The sequence below is a fragment of the Stenella coeruleoalba genome, assembly GCF_951394435.1.
Source record: "Stenella coeruleoalba genome assembly, chromosome: 1".
Classification (NCBI taxonomy): Eukaryota; Metazoa; Chordata; class Mammalia; order Artiodactyla; family Delphinidae; genus Stenella; species Stenella coeruleoalba.
In genome coordinates, this window is record NC_137169.1 from 171,796,822 (window position 1) to 171,813,641 (window position 16,820).

At 35.4% G+C, this 16,820-nt stretch overlaps 1 protein-coding gene across 17 annotated transcripts in view; it reads right to left on the reverse strand.

Moving 5' to 3' along the window:
* HMCN1 (hemicentin 1) overlaps positions 1-16,820 on the reverse strand; it is an 883,583-nt gene that overhangs the window by 356,688 nt on the left and 510,075 nt on the right. The window lies entirely within an intron of this gene.

The window sequence follows — 16,820 nt, forward strand, 5'->3', positions numbered from 1 at the left end:
GGATCAGCTGTTAACCTTATGGGGATTCCCTTGTGTGTTTTTTATTGTTTTTTCCTTGCTGCTTTTAATTTTTTTTCTTTGTATTTAGTTTTTGATAGTTTGATTAATATGTGTCTTGGTGTGTTTCTCCTTGGATTTTTCCTGTATGGGACTCTCTGTGCTTCTTGGACTTGATGAACTGTTTCTTTTCACATATTAGGGAAGTTTTCAACTATAATCTCTTCAAGTATTTTCTCAGTTCCTTTCTTTTTCTCTTCTTCTTCTGGGACCCATATAATTCGAATGTTGGTGCATTTAATGTTGTCCCAGAGGTCTCTGAGACTGTCCTCAATTCCTTTCATTCTTTTTTCTTTATTCTGCTCTGCAGTGGTTATTTCCACTATTTTATCCTCCAGGTCACTTATCCGTTCTTCTGCCTCAGTTATTCTGCTATTGATCCCTTCCAAAGAATCTTTAATTTCATTTATTGTGTTGTTCATCACTGTTTGTTTGCTCTTTAGTTCTTCTAGGTCCTTGTTAAACGTTTCTTGTATTTTCTCTATTCTATTTCCAAGATTTTGGATCATCTTTACTATCATTATTCTGAATTCTTTTTCAGGTACACTACCTATTTCCTCTTCATTTGTTAGGTCTGGTGGGTTTTTATCTTGCTCCTTCATCTGCTGTGTGTTCTTCTGTTTCTCATTTTGCTTATCTTACTGTGTTTGGGGTCCCCCTTTTGCAGGCTGCAGGTTCGTATTTCCTGTTGTTTTTGTTGTCTGTCCCCAGTGGCTAAAGTTGGTTTAGTGGGTTGTGTAGGCTTCCTGGTGGAGGGGACTAGTGCCGGTGTTCTGGTGGATGAGGCTGGATGTTTTCTTTTCGGTGGGCAGGTCCATGTCTGGTGGTGTGCTTTGGGGTGTCTGTGGCCTTATTATGATTTTACGTAGCCTCTCTGCTAATGGATGGCGTTGTGTCCCTGTCTTGCTAGTTGTTTGGCACAGGGTGTCCAGCACTGTAGCTTGCTGGTTGTTTAATGAAGCTGGGTCTTGGCGTTGAGATGGAGATCTCTGGGAGATTTTCGCCATTTGATATTACGTGGAGCTGGGAGGTCTCTTGTGGACCAGTGTCCTGAACTTGTCTCTCCCACCTCAGAGGCATCTCCCTGACGCCTGGCTAGAGCACCAAGAGCCTTTCATCCACACGGCTCAGAATAAAAGGGAGAAAAAACAAGAAAGGAAGAAAGAAAGGAAGGAAGGAAGGGAGGGAGGGAGGGGGAGAGAGGGAGAGAGAGAGAGAGAGAGATAAGAAAGAAAGAGAGAGAAAGAAATAAGATAAAATAAAATAAAGTAGAATAAAATAAAGTTATTAAAATAAAAAATAATTATTAAGAAAAAATTTTTTTCAAGTAATAGAAAAAAAAAACAGACTGACAGAACCCTAGGACAAATGGTAAAAGTAAAGCTATAAAGACAAAATCACACACAGAAGCACACACATACGCACTCACAAAAAGAGAAAAAGGGGAAAAAAAAAAATATATATATATATCTTTGCTCCCAAAGTCCACCTCCTCAAATTGGTATGATTCGTTGTCTATTCAGGTATTCCACAGATGCAGGGTACATCAAGTTGACTGTGGAGATTTAATCCTCTGCTCCTGAGGCTGCTGGGAGAGATTTCCCTTTCTCTTCTTTGGTCACGGGTCAGCTTGGGATCTGGACCCGCCTCTGCCTGTAGGTCGCCTGAGGGCGTCTGTTCTTCTCTCAGACAGGATAGGGTTAAGGGAGCAGCTGATTCGGGAGCTCTGGCTCACTCAGGCCGTGGGGAGGGAGGGGTACAGATGCAGGGTGAGCCTGCGGCGCAAACTATTGACTTTTTCATTCATATCTCCCATTGACTCCTTTACTGTTTGCTTGGGTTTTTTCGTTTGTTTTTTTTTTTTCATTTTTTTCCCCTCTACTAACTACCTTTCTATTTTAGAATAGAAAAATCTCAGTGAATTCAATTGTTCCATTAAAATTCTTCCTAGTTATGAAAGGAAAAGAAATTATAAAAACACCTGAGTATATAAATACATACATTCATATACCTACATACATATACACATACATGCAAACATACGTAGACTCATTCAGGTCTTACTCCTGGCTACAGTAAAAGCAGGTAAAAGTCCAAAATTTACTCAGGCTCTTTCTGAGTAACAAAATAACCCATAGTTAAGAAGTTACTTGAGTACTCTTAAAATAAGCTTTCTTAGCAAAATTTATTTCCAAAATTATATAATTATGTGGGCATAGTACATGGGAGGCAGATTCATAGTTGGCCAGATTCTCAAAAGTACATAGGAGGGGGGTTTTGAAAAACAACTTTGCAGAGGTACCATCTCTTCTTTAGAACAATCATTTATATTACTAAACAAAATGTTTCTTTTAAAGTATCTGAACATCTCACTTAAAACAGATAAATTAGAGCATGAAATAATTCATACTGTGAAGGAATTCCTCACTTCATAACTGAACTACAGGCTCTTTTCAAGTGTTTATATATAGTCTTTAAATAATTAAAAGAAGTATCTATGAGCTAAAGTATTCCGGAGTATGAAAACAAATTTTAATTTACAGTGACTAAGAAAAGTAGGTATTTATGTGTCCTGATCTGCCCTCCACCCCTTTTCTACCAGAACAAAGCTAAAATACAAGATTGTCTGGTTTATACTTGACATGTAAAAATCCTATCAGTCCCTTACAGCATACATGTAATGAAAATTAGCAAGATCTTTCCCCAGAAACCTCAAAACAGACTTTGTTCCCAAGAAGAATTTACTAAGGGGCAAGATCTGGCTCTTAAATATAGAATAATTTGAGGTGGAGAATTTATTCCTCTGGGGCAGACACATATACACTGAATCTCCAGAATTGATAATGTCAAGTCATACATTTACAAGGAGGAGGAATCAGAACAATTATGGCCACAAGACTGCTCCACTGGCTTCAAGATGCAGACTGACTTATTCCGGATTCCAAATCATAACTGAATGGTTATTTTGATGGCTGCCATGTAAATAGCACTTACATGCTAAGCCCCATGCTAAGAACTTTACAAATTTTACCTCATTTAATTTTTCCTATATCCTGAAAGTATTTAAATTTTATAGTAACACACTGCTAGTAAGTATAAGATATAAGATTCCAAAAAAAGCATAGGACTCCAAATCACATGCTCTCAACCACTGTAATGTAATATAGGATAAAGTTGTTTGGGTGCCCATTGCCCCACATTCCCACCTTTGAAAGAAATCTCAGATTCCAACTGGACCAGGACAAAAAAAAAAAAGAGAAATAGAGAGGGGGCTGAGGAGAAGGGAGAGAAAAAGGGAAGGAAGGGGAGGGGGAGAGAGTGGGGGGGAGAAAGAGAGAAAAGGGAGGAAGGGAGGGAAGGAGGGATAGGAGGAAGGTAAAGAAATAAATTAGATTTTGAGCTTCTCAGCCTAAGTCCTAGGAATTTAAAAGTGATTCAAAAGATTTCAGGGGCCTTCCCTGGTGGCGCAGTGGTTGAGAGTCTGCCTGCCGATGCAGGGGACACGGGTTTGCGCCCCGGTCCGGGAAGATCCCACATGCCACGAAGCGGCTGGGCCCGTGAGCCATGGCCGCTGAGCCTGTGCGTCCGGAGCCTGTGCTCCGCAACGGGAGAGGCCACAGCTGTGGAAGGCCCGCGTAGCGAAAAAAAAAAAAGAAAAAAGAAAAAAAAGATTTCAGGCATAATTTTGATTATATGCAAAGTTCAAATTATGTCCTGGTCTAAGATGCACCCCTACACACACTTAATATGTAAATCTACTGTACTGTCATGTGCTTGTTGAGTTTGGGAATAAGACAGAGGAAGTGATTCAGATGCATTAAACACCAATAGCATTTGGTTGATTAAGTTAATCTCACAATAGATCTGCTCTTATCAGTGAGATGGGAAAATCTCACAGTCCATAGACTACAACTCTTTCATCACTAATCGGAACCATATAAGACCAAACAGACCCTAAATCAGCTGATGGAGGCTCCCTCACTTTTAGACAGAATGTGGATGGGCACTGCAAACATTTATCTTAATGACTTAGCGTGTTCATCTGTACCCATTCTGACACATTATTTAGATATTTTAACACATTCAGTCAAGTTACAAGCACGTTTCACTGACCCCCAGACCGTTCAGTCACTAAAAGGAGTCTTTTATATATCTCTGCTCTGATTACGTGTTGGTTTTAAAGTGAAGTTCTCAAGATCTCATCATACTTTCCATATTTCCAAATAGCCTCCTAAGAACTAATAATGTACTCAAAAACAAGAAGCTTTAGGAAGTATATATTCAAATGTCATACAATATAGCTTTAAGTGCATTTAGTGGGGAGATAAATTGGAAGATTTAAAGATCCAGTTATTTCAGAGGTTCCACAAGGTACAAATGCTAGTAACAATGTGTGCCTAAGACAGTCAAGAAGAAGAGCCATTGGTGTGGACTAAAATTATTGGGAAATGCTTTACAGGAGTGGTAAAACTTCAATATTATACAGTTTTTTAAAATCTGGCACCATGCACAAAAATCTCAGTAACACTAACTCTTTCCAGATTCCCTGTAATCTTTAGTAAGGACCCTTAAATTTATATAACAGCCTGGGTTTTACTGGTAACACTTGAAATAATATAGGTGAATATTCAGTACTTGCCAAGCACCTTCAGTCTCCCTTTGAAATTACAGTGAAACTTTATTAGCCCCACAACTAAATCATCACTCCAGAGACGGTAGCTGGAAACAACTGTACAAATCTTAGCAGCTCCCAAGGGGGAAAGAGAAAAAGTAAAGCAAGAGTCTAAATTTGGGAAGTAAATGAAAGTGATGGATTAAGAAAGAGAAATCAGCATACCAAAAGGTAATCTAGATGTCTGAAAAAGAAGAGATTGGAAAGTAAAGGTGATACAGAGGCAGGAAGACATTTTCAACACTGGGTGGGGGTAGTGAAGGAGGAAGTAAAAAAGAAAAAGCATCCAATGAATAATCTATTAAGGTCTTTAGAGTACATACTATTTATATAATATTTATTTTAAATCAAATTATCACAGTTTATTAACAACCAAAGAAAAAATGACAGTGATTAATGGCCTGAAAATAGATTTTATAGTAAGTTGATAAACATTTAAGTACAGTCATTTTATCAAATACTAGGTGCTGCACTAAATCCATAAGGGAAAAGGTATGTTCCCTGCCTGTAATGGTTTACAAAGCCAGATGTGAATAACTAAAGTACAGGCATTTGGCATTTGCTATTATAAACTAGGATAACATATCCTCTCTGTTTCACCCCTAGTAAATTCATGTTTTTTGAGCAGGGGGACAGTTCTGGGTCTCTGACTAAGAGCAGTGAGAGATGCCTCAGCAAAAGATAATACATCATAAATGTTTTCCCAAATACCTTGTATTGAGGGACAGACACAGGTTCTGTGGGCCTGAAGCTGATACAATTTGAGGGCCCTCTTTAAGAGAAATACAAATTCACAGCTATGAAAGTAGGTACAAAAACAGTCACCTGTAATAAGAAAATAGTTCAAATGCATTTCAAATTATTAAAAGCTGACAAATACTGTAAATCCCACAAAATCTAGAAATACTTAAAAGAAAGTTGCTATTGTTAACTGACAAGAGGCTATTATATTTTTCCCCTTGCATATTTGATTTCATACTCTTTGAATGTCTGCTCCCATGACCAAAAAAAACGTAATATTTTGTGTAGAGAAAATGGAAAGTCTTTAATATAATTTAATAAAAAAAATTTTATTATCTGGGATGCTTTAAGAATTTTGACTTCATACATGATGTATTTGGTGTCTGAAGTATTGCTAGAGCTATGTATCCCCAAAAAACAGCCAAAATTACCCCAGTGTCACTGGACACAAGGGCACATGTGTCAGAGGGGAAGCTGAAGTTGAAGGAGACAGTGGTCTTAATCAATCATGGTTTAAAAATATCTTACCTTTGCAAACATTCCCCCTCAATTTTTAACTCTCTGAACATGTTTCAGTTCATTTCCCAGAGCCCTGGAAGGGATTCAAATAAAGAAAGTGCCTGAATTTAAATTTTGTTACTGTCAATGTAATCCTGCCTCCACTCCCATTTTTGGAGGATTCATTAATTGCAACTTCCTTGCCCATTTACTTCACCACTCAAATGGCAACCATCAATGTCAAATTTTTATTTATTTATTTTAGCTGCCTGAAGACCAGTCAAGAGTGAGTTTCACTATTTCCTTGCTTGGTAAATATTGCTATACATTGCAATTATATCACAGTCTTGGACTGATTATTGACTAAATGATCAGGGACCATTTTAAGTAATTGCCATTAGGTTCTACGAAATTTCTAAGATGCACTAAGCTAGACATGCAGCATTCTCCTGAGAGATCAGCAATGTGGCAGTTAAAATAAACCAGGCTAACAATAATGAAGCACCAATGATACTGGGAAGGAAGAAGAAACAGAAGTCAAAGATATCTTAGATTCAATATAACCTCAGTGGTAATTTAATGTGGACATGAAAAAGAAGGAAAGTCTGGAATGACTCATGATACTATACATAGAGAATCCTAAAGATGCCACCAGAAAACTACTAGAGCTAATCAATGAATTTTGGTAGAGTTGCAGGATACAAAATTAATGCACAGAAATCTCTAGCATTCCTATACACTAATGATGAAAAATCTGAAAGAGAAATTAAGGAAACACTCCCATTTACCACTGCAACAAAAAGAATAAAATACCTAGGAATAAACCTACCAAGGGACACAGAAGACCTGTATGCAGAAAAGTATAAGACACTGATGAAAGAAATTAAAGATGATACAAACAGATGGAGAGATATACCATGTTCTTGGATTGGAAGAATCAATATTGTGAAAATGACTATACTACCCAAAGCAATCTACAGATTCAATGCAATCCCTATCAAATTACCAATGGCATTTTTTACAGAACTAGAACAAAAAAAAATCTTAAAGTTTGTATGGAGACACAAAAGACCCCTAATAGCCAAAGCAGTCTTGAGGGAAAAAACACAGCTGGAGGAATCAGACTCCCTGCCCGACTTCAGACTATACTACAAAGCTACAGTAATCAAGACAATATGGTACTAGCACAAAAACAGAAATATAAATCAATGGGACAGGACAGAAAGCCCAGAGATAAACCCACGCACCTATGGTCAGCTAATCTATGACAAAGGAGGCAAGGATGTACAATGGAGAAAAGACAGTGTCTTCAATAAGTGGTGCTGGGAAAACTGGACAGCTACATATAAAAGAATGAAATTAGAACCCTCCCTAACACCATACACGAAAATAAATTCAAAATGGATTAGAGACCTAAATGTAAGACTGGACACTATAAAACTCTTAGAGGAAAACATAGGAAGAACACTCTCTGACATAAATCACAGCAATATCTTTTGTGACCCACATCCTAGAGTAATGGAAATAAAAACAAAAATAAACAAATGGGACCTAATGAAACTTAAAAGAAAGGAAATTACAAACAAGACAAAAAGACAACCCTCAGAATGGGAGAAAATATTTGCAAACGAGTCAACAAAGGATTAATCTCCAAAATATATGAACAGCTCATGCAGCTCAATATTAAGAAAACAAACAACCCAATCCAAAAATGGGCAGAAGACCTAAATAGACATTTCTCCAAAAAAGACATACAGATGGGCAAGCGGTACATGAAAAGCTGCTCAACATCACTAATTATTAGAGAAATACAAATCAAAACTACAGTGAGGTATCCTCTCGCACCAGTTAGAATGGGCATCATCAGAAAATATACAAACAACAAATGCTGGAGAGGGTGTGGAGAAAAGGGAACCCTCTTGCACTCTTGGTGGGAATGTAAATTGATACAGCCACTATGGAGAACAGTATGGAGGTTCCTTAAAAAACTAAAAATAGAATTACCATATGATCCAGCAATCCCACTACTGGGTATATACCCAGAGAAAACCATAATTCAAAAAGACACATGCACCCCAATGTTCACTGCAGCACTATTTACAATAGCCAGGTCATGGAAGCAACCTAAATGCCCATCGACAGATGATGGATAAAGAAGATGTGGTACATATATACAATGGAATATTACTCAGCCATATAAAGGAATGAAATTGGTTCATTTGTAGAGATGTGGATGGATCTAGAGACTGTCATACAGAGTGAAGTAAGCCAGAAAGTGAAAAACAAATACCGTATATTAACGCATATATGTGGAACCTAGAAAAATGGTACAGATGAACTGGTTTGCAGAGCAGAAATAGAGACACAGATGTAGAGAACAAACGTATGGACACCAAGGGGGGAAGTGGTGGGGGGTGGGCGTGGGGGTTGGATGAATTGGGAGATCAGGATTGACGTGTATACACTAATGTGTGTAAAATGGATAACTAATAAGAACCTGCTGTATAAAAAATAAATAAAATTCTAAAAATAAAAAAAGGAACATTTATGTTCATGAATTTTAAGAATTAATATTGTAAAACATCCATATTATTCAAAGTAGTATACAGATTCAATGTAATCTCTATCAATAATATTCACTATGGTACTACCTGTAAATAGTCACTGTTCAGTATTTTGATATTTCCTTCTGTATTTGTGCATTTGTGTGTGTGCTTATACACAGACTTATTTACATAATTAGGATTATTAGACATTTAGTTTTCTTTTTATTTTGAACTTTATTTATTTTTTTATACAGCAGGTTCTTATTAGTTATCTATTTTATACACATCAGTGTATATGTGTCAATTCCAATCTCCCAATTCATACCACCACCACCACCACTTTCCCCCCCTGGTGTCCATACATTTGTTCTCTACATCACACCTTTAGTTTTCTTATTTCAATACATATTTATAAACACTTACTCTGTACTCACCCATCAGGTAAACATTTGGGAATACAAAAGAAATTAGAGTTCATGGCCGGAAGCAGAGTTTTAAGGTATTAAATTAGATTGTAATAAGAAACTTAAGGTTGGAGTCAGGAGACAAACTAAAGGCAGTAATTTGTAGGAGATGAATTAATCAGTGTCCAGCCTCCCAGTGAAAAAGGCAATCCTAAAACTAGATATTCTTCACCCAATGATAATGTAAGAAAGATCTTACATACACTCATTCAGTAAGAGGCTCTTAACATGCAATCCATTACAGACTGGTTGAACTTAGCACTCTGAATTTCTAGACCACTAAAGAAATAGTTGCAAATTAACCATGGTTTCATAAAACTACTGCACTGATCTTTGGTTATTTTTTAAAGCCTTGTTTTGTAAATAGGACAGTGTGATAGAGTGAGTACACCTTTCTCATTTCTGAGACATAATTAATTTTTACAGTAATTAGTCACACAATCTGTACAAACCTCTGGGGTGAAATATACTGAAGTCAGCATCTTTGATTTCAAAACAATTAAAAAATATAGCTTTATGATTCAGTAAGAAACAAGATGTCTTAGCTGGAAAATGAACAGGAAAGAATATTGACAAGAAAAATGACCACAGTGCTTCTCTCAGCAATCACAGGGTAAAGAAATGGAATTACAGGCTAATTACCTAGTACTTCAAGCACGTAAAATATTTTGGAGCACATGAAAAATCAATGAGAAATATCAGTTCATTAGAGATTTAATGCACAGATTTGAAACTACGGCTTTCACTTGCAACATACAATCACAGTAGATAATAGTTATAGTATCAATGGGGCTCAACATTTTATTACTAACTTTACCTACCCAGTAAACAATGCTGGTATTAATTAGAGATATTTATAAACAAAAGAAAATAACAAATGATATTAATCTAAAGAGGTAATCAACAAAATGTTAATTAAGTTGTCCCCAGCTCCTAGGAATTAGCATAACTAATTCTAAACTCAAGAGTTAGGAGAGCCAAATAGATAACTCTAGAGATACATGAAATGCTCAGTAAATTTTCACAAAGACAAAAATGATTACAGTTAAATGTCACCAGAAAGACATCACTAGAAACAGCTCCCAATACAGTGTTTACAAGTGACACAGGCATTGCACCATAGCCAAGCAAATATCCAAAGTGAGTAATGGTAACAGCTTTAGTAATTATTTTCATGTGAATCCCTAAACTCAACCCAAAGTGATTATATTCAATAACTGTCACATTTCTGAAGGAAAATCCAAAAATTCTGCTGTAAGCATTTTCTTATCTGTACAAAAAAAAAATGATGATGATGATACCATACACATCCATCATAATGGCTCAACTGAAAAAGACAAACACCAAGTGTTGGTGAAAATGCGGAACAGTCAGGATTCTTACATACTACTGATGAGAATATAAGTTGAACCAACTTTCAAAACAGGTGGCATCTACTGAAGGTGAATTTATACTCTGTGACAGAACATTCTTTCTCCTAGATATTTAACCAAGAGAAATTAATGCATATGTACAACAAATGAACATCCTAGAATGTTCAGAGCAGTACTATTTGTATTAGATCAAAACTGGAAATTACCCAAATATATATCAATAAGGGAATGGATAGACTGTGATATATTCATAAAACTGAACTCAACACATGAATGAGGATGAATGATTTACAACTATGGGTAACAATGTGGCTGCGTCTCACAAATAACAATGCTGAACAAAAGAATCCAGACGTTAAAGTGTGCAGGGTGTGACTGCATTTATGTAAAGGACAGAAATGTGCCAAACTAATCTATGTTTTTCGAGGCCAGGATATAAGGGTACCCCTTGTAACTGGAAGGTGGCCTGAAGAGGGTTTCTGGGGTCCTGGCAATGTATTGCCTCTCAATCTGGGTGTTGGTTACCTAGGATGTGTTGAGGTTGTGAAAATGTATTAAGCTGCAGGTTTATGTGTACTTTTCTGCATGTATGTAATACTTCAGTGAAGTTTATAATAAAAGAAAAATTAATAATGATTCACAAAAGCCCTTTTCTAACCAAGCACATGCTTTTATTTATTAAGTTTAATTTAACTGAAATAAAGTTTCACTAATTAATTTCAAGAAATTCAACTATACACATAAAACTAAAGGGTATTCACGAGACGACAAAAATTTACAATAATACTGGATAACACATCAGATACATGGGAAAACAATAAATAAAATATACACTGATTTTTCAACTCTTAAAATACCATAAATTATAAGATGCACCGCTATGTTATGTGCCAATTAGAAAGGTAAAACACTTGTAATCGATCTGTGACATGCCACTGATTATAAAATAAATTCCATTAAAAACATTAAGTTTTTTTAAGTGTCTCTTATAATGGATAAGAAGTGTACCATAAACAAATAGTAATAACTGTGGGTACTCAGACTAGGAAAGGCTCCACACGGCAGGTATCCTCTGGGAAGGGGTTATCTATTAATTGGGACCAAAAAAAAAAAAATGGTCTTTGAAGGGTAGAAAGGAAAGAAGTTAAGAGCTGGAAGGTGAGGAAGCTTTAGAAGAAGAAGTGCAGAGGCAGCAAAGTACCCAACTTTGTGTGGAGTTAGAGAAGAGATAGCCTAATTAGAGTAGGGAATGGAGTATTAGGAAATATCTGTAGATATATTTGGATGGCAAGGTGAGGCCAGATTATAGTAGGTTGGAATTCCAACAAAAACTGTTTGGATACCATTCAACTGGCAGTAACTGTCGGTTTTTACAGCAATGACCAGATGTGATTAAAGTGATATCTGAGGAAGCTTATCTTACTGGATTGGGTGGGGGAAACTAGAAGTAGAGAAAGAAGAAATTATTGCAGTAATACAGGTGTGAAGTGATGAACACTTGGACTAGAGTGCTGACATTAGAAAATGCATTAAACAAAAATTTCCACAGTGTAACTTTATGATGCATTCCATATGTAAAACTAAGTTTGATGTTGTAGTAAGTACAACTTCCTAAAAGTAAACTACATGCTTTTCTTTTTTATAAGACATTTGACTTATGATTAGAAATCTGAACATGAGTTTTATATTTTGTTCAAGTAAAAGAGATGAATGAAAGAGTTAAAATGAGAAATATATATTCCCAACCTTCTCAAAGGAGATTCATTCAAGCTTCATCTTTTTAAGACCTGAAATTTCTAAACACCTAACTAAACAAACTATTGGGTATTTACCTACTTAACTACATATGGTGGATGCTTACTGCATTTAGATCATGAATGACTATTAGCTATTTAATAACTGCATAACTGGATTTCTCTTTCTCGCTCGCTCTCTCTATCTTGATCCCTTTTTCTCCTCTAGCTACTTTTCTTCCAACAGAACCTGCACAGCACAGGCTCTCAAGTGTTTATAATCCTTATACTAATAGTAAGACTTAGAATGTTTAGTAAAGTTCTTTGCTCAATGAAACAGGGAAAAATCTGTGTGGTCTTCTTCACTGAGTTATGCAAATAATGATTATCTGTCTTTAGACAGGATCTTAGGTACACAATAAGCATTTGGGCACTTTTTTAACTTAAAAAGGTAGATTTCCAATTGGTGAATCATTATAGAATAATTACAAAACTGTCAAGAGACTATTTTTAGATTAAATTTGGTGTAATCATTCACTTCACCCATAATGCTATGAAAAGCACAGTATTACCAACACAGCAAGAGAGACAAGTGGAATCAATTTTTCTCTTACAAGTTTTATGGATTGCAGGGTAGAAGATTGGCTGCTACCCCTCCTTTACTCAGAGTAGATTTAATTAAAGGGGATAGTGTGTCTGGAATTGGGAAGTAGAATTTCATATCTACTCATTCAAAATCTTCTGATTCATTTAGTTATAGGCATGTATTTGTGTTTATAAATCTTAATAAAAGAGCAATAGGAGCAAAGCCTATACCTTAAGAGACCTAATTGAAAGGACAGAATATAGGAACACAGTCTTTTACTGTAGTGACATGTAGTATAATCATGCTGGCAATTTAGAAAAAAATAAATACTTTGGTCACAACTTCAAAGTAAAAAGGTAGTTTTTAACATAGCTAATGATAAAAGACTTACTGTTTACCTATGGAACATCATAATTTCAGAAAAGGATGGAATCAGATTATCTAGTTGTCTGCTTCAATTACGTCTCAAACTATCAAGAGAGATGGTGGTAAATGTTGCTTAATGATTTTTAAAAACTGTATAATTGTGGTCTTTATGTCTGCATGCATTTTTGAAAGTAAACTATGGTTATTCTCATTCTTCCCTGTATGAATTTGTTGAGATATTACCTACCCTTTTCTCTATATTCTCTATATATTTATGAAGTCACTTAGTAATGTAACTACATTCTTAAGCATAATGAATATTTTCTAATATACTGAATTTATAATTCCTTCAGTAACTTTTGCTTCTCTGGAATTCCTCAAGTTTTTCACAGTTCTGATGAACAAGGATTACTATCACACAAAATAGAAAATATAGGCTTATTCAAGGATGGCATTTTTCCATTGTTTATTATAAACCATTCCTTAAGATTTACTAGTGTATATTACTTAACCATTAATGCTGAACTTTACAACATTTTAAAATTTTAGGTTTTCTGTCATTTATAAATCGCCTATTTTACCACTTAATATGTAGTAGTTTGCATCTGCCTCAGCAAAATCACTATTGTTGAATCTTTTAAAACAACAAATGCCATTTTTTGCAAAATGACCATTATACAACATGATGAAGTAAAACAGCTTTATCTGATTCTGAGGTATCATGCCCTTTGCAGTTTCCTCCATTTGGTCTCCATGAGCCTTCTATAAAAAATTCCTTGCAAAGTAGTACGTGCTTTCCAAAGCCGATACAATGTTTTATTGATTCGCTTAGTAACCTGTTTCAGACACTTTCAAATCAATTTTGTTTCATCAGGGAGTACCAAGCTAGAGATTACCCTCTCCAAAACAACTAAGACTACTAGACAATAGAGAGAATAACTTTTTAGAAAACATAATCCAACAATAGCAAAGGATTGTGATTCTTAAAAGATGACAAATGAGAGAAGCCTAGGATTACTAGCTGGAGGCAATTTCTGCCCTGAAAATGAAATTGAATTGAGGACACAGAGATCTGAGTTTGGAGAGGCTGAAACAACTAGAATTTTAAGAAAAGAATTCTAGACAAGAGAGAGTTTTGAAAACAAAAAGATCCAGATATTTGCATAGGAGGCCTCTTGAGTCTTGTCTGAGTAACAATCTGTGCATGCATGGGTAAACCACATGAGGACAAGACAGAACCACTTTTCACAAAAGAAAATCTTCTTGGGATAAGTAAGATAAAAATTCCTAGAGATCACACAGGACCGGTAATTATATGAGTTCTTTTTTGCCAGAGCAGAGAGACCTTGTTGAATTCATGGTGAAATCAGTACAGACAATAGAAGGGCCATCCCTTATATGTAGGACTCAATTACCCCTAGAATAATGGCATTTTTCACTCACTCTATTAGAGCTTAAATACAAGCCTCAAGGATCAACCTAATCCATAAGCAGCTCAACTCCCGTCATATAAAGTCCAATAATTCTTAAATGAAAACAACAATATCCAACACTTAATGATATAAAATTAACAATATCTAGCCTATAGTCCAAAATCACTAAACATACAAAGAAGCAGGAAAACAAAAATCATAACTGGTCAACTGAAACAGACCCAGAAATGACAGAAATCATAAAACTAGCACACAATGATGTTAAAACAGAAGCTACAAATATACTCCATATGCTGAAGGATACAAAGGAAAACATGAACATAATGAGAAGAGAAATGAAAAATATAAACAAGAACTAAATGAAACTTCTAAAAAATGAAAAATACAATATCTGAAATGAAAAATACACTATATGCAATTAACAAAGGATTAGACACTGTAGAAGTAAAGAGAACCTAAAGAAATAGCAGTAGAATCTATTCAAAATGAAACACAGAGAGAAAAACTATTAAATAATACAAACAAAACTTCAGTATTCTGTGGGTTAATATCAAATGGTCTAAAATATATGTAATTGAAGTCCCAAAAGGAGAACAAGAACAGAAAAGTATATCCAAAAGGTTCAACAAAACACAAGCAAGATAAACACCAAAAGAACTACATAAATAAACTGATGAAAACAGGTGATAAAGAGAAAATATTAGCAACCAGAGAAAGGGGAACATTACCTACAGAGAAAGAAACCTAAGCATGAGTGCAGACTTCTCAGCAAAAACTAAGCAAGTCAGTGTTAGATGGAAAAAAGCAGTCAACTTAGAATTCCATATACAGTAAAAATAGGAAAGGCAAAAATAACACTTCTCTGTAGAAAGAAAGAGGAAGGAAGGAAGGAAGGAAGGAAAGGAGGGAGGGAGGGAGGGAGGGAGAGAGGGAGGGAGGGAGAGAGGGAGGGAGGGAGGGAGGGAGGAAGGAAGGAAGGAAGGAAGGAAGGAAGGAAGGAAGGAAGGAAGGAAGGGAGGGAGGGAGGAAGGGAGGGAGGGAGGAAGGGAGGGAGGGAGGAAGGGAGGGAGGGAGGAAGGGAGGGAGGGAGGAAGGGAGGGAGGGAGGAAGGGAGGAAGGAAGGAAGGGAGGAAGGAAGGGAGGAAGGAAGAAAAGCTGAGATACTTTGTCACCAGCAAACCTGCAGCACAAGAAATATTAAGGGAAGTACTTTGGGCACTAGGAAAAAAAATACCTGGTTGAAACGTGGACCTACTCAAAGAAATAAAGAGAGCCAAAGATGACATATCTAAAGGTAATTATAAAACACTATTTTTAAAACTTATTTAAAAGATAATTAGCAATTTAAAACATTGTACATTAGTAGCAATATATTATGGGTTTCATTAAATATGCAAAAAAAATTAATGACAAAAATAGCTCAATAGATGAAAGGAGAGAAATGAAAATATACTATTGTAAACATTATTTTATAATATGTGAAGTAATATTACTGAAGGTATATTATGATAAGTTAAAGTTGATATTAAACATTAAATCAACCACTAAAAATATAAAACATTGAGCTGTAGTTAATAAGCCAACAGTGGAAGTTAAAGGAGCAATAAAAATATGTTCAATTAATGCAAAGGAAAACAGAAAAAAAGGTTTTAATGTAGCAAAGAACACATGGAACAAAAACAAAAACAGATAATGAGCTGATATATATAAGCCCATGCATATTGATAATTATATTAAACATGTATGGTCCAAACACTCCAGTTTTTAAAAAGGGAGTATTACTCATGATACAAGAAGGAAGATGCAATCATTTGCTGTCTACAAGAAACACACTTTAAATATGAAGACACTGGTGGATGAAGTGCAAAAGAATGACAATAAAGATTTATCGTATAAACATTAAACATAAGAAACCTGAAATCATTTTATTAAAATAAGAAAAACTAGAGTTCAGAATAAAAAACATTTCCAGAAATAAAAGAGAGTGTTCAACATGATACAGGGTCAACTCATCAAGAACACATAACAATTCTATATAAATATGCACCCAATAACAGAGCCTCAAAATACATGAAGCAAGACCTAACATAACTTAGAAGACAAATATACTATTAGATTTTAGCATTTCTCTTTTGATAACTGATAGAACAAGTGGACACAAAATCAGTAAGTATATAAATTTGAAAGACACTACCAAACAATTAAACATAATTGACATTTATAGAACACTCAACCTACAAACAGAAAAATACACAATCTCAAGTGCAAAGATCCAAGTACGGATATTTGAACATTAAACAAGATACTACCCAGGAAATCATGGATCAAAGAAGAAGGCACAAAAGAAATTA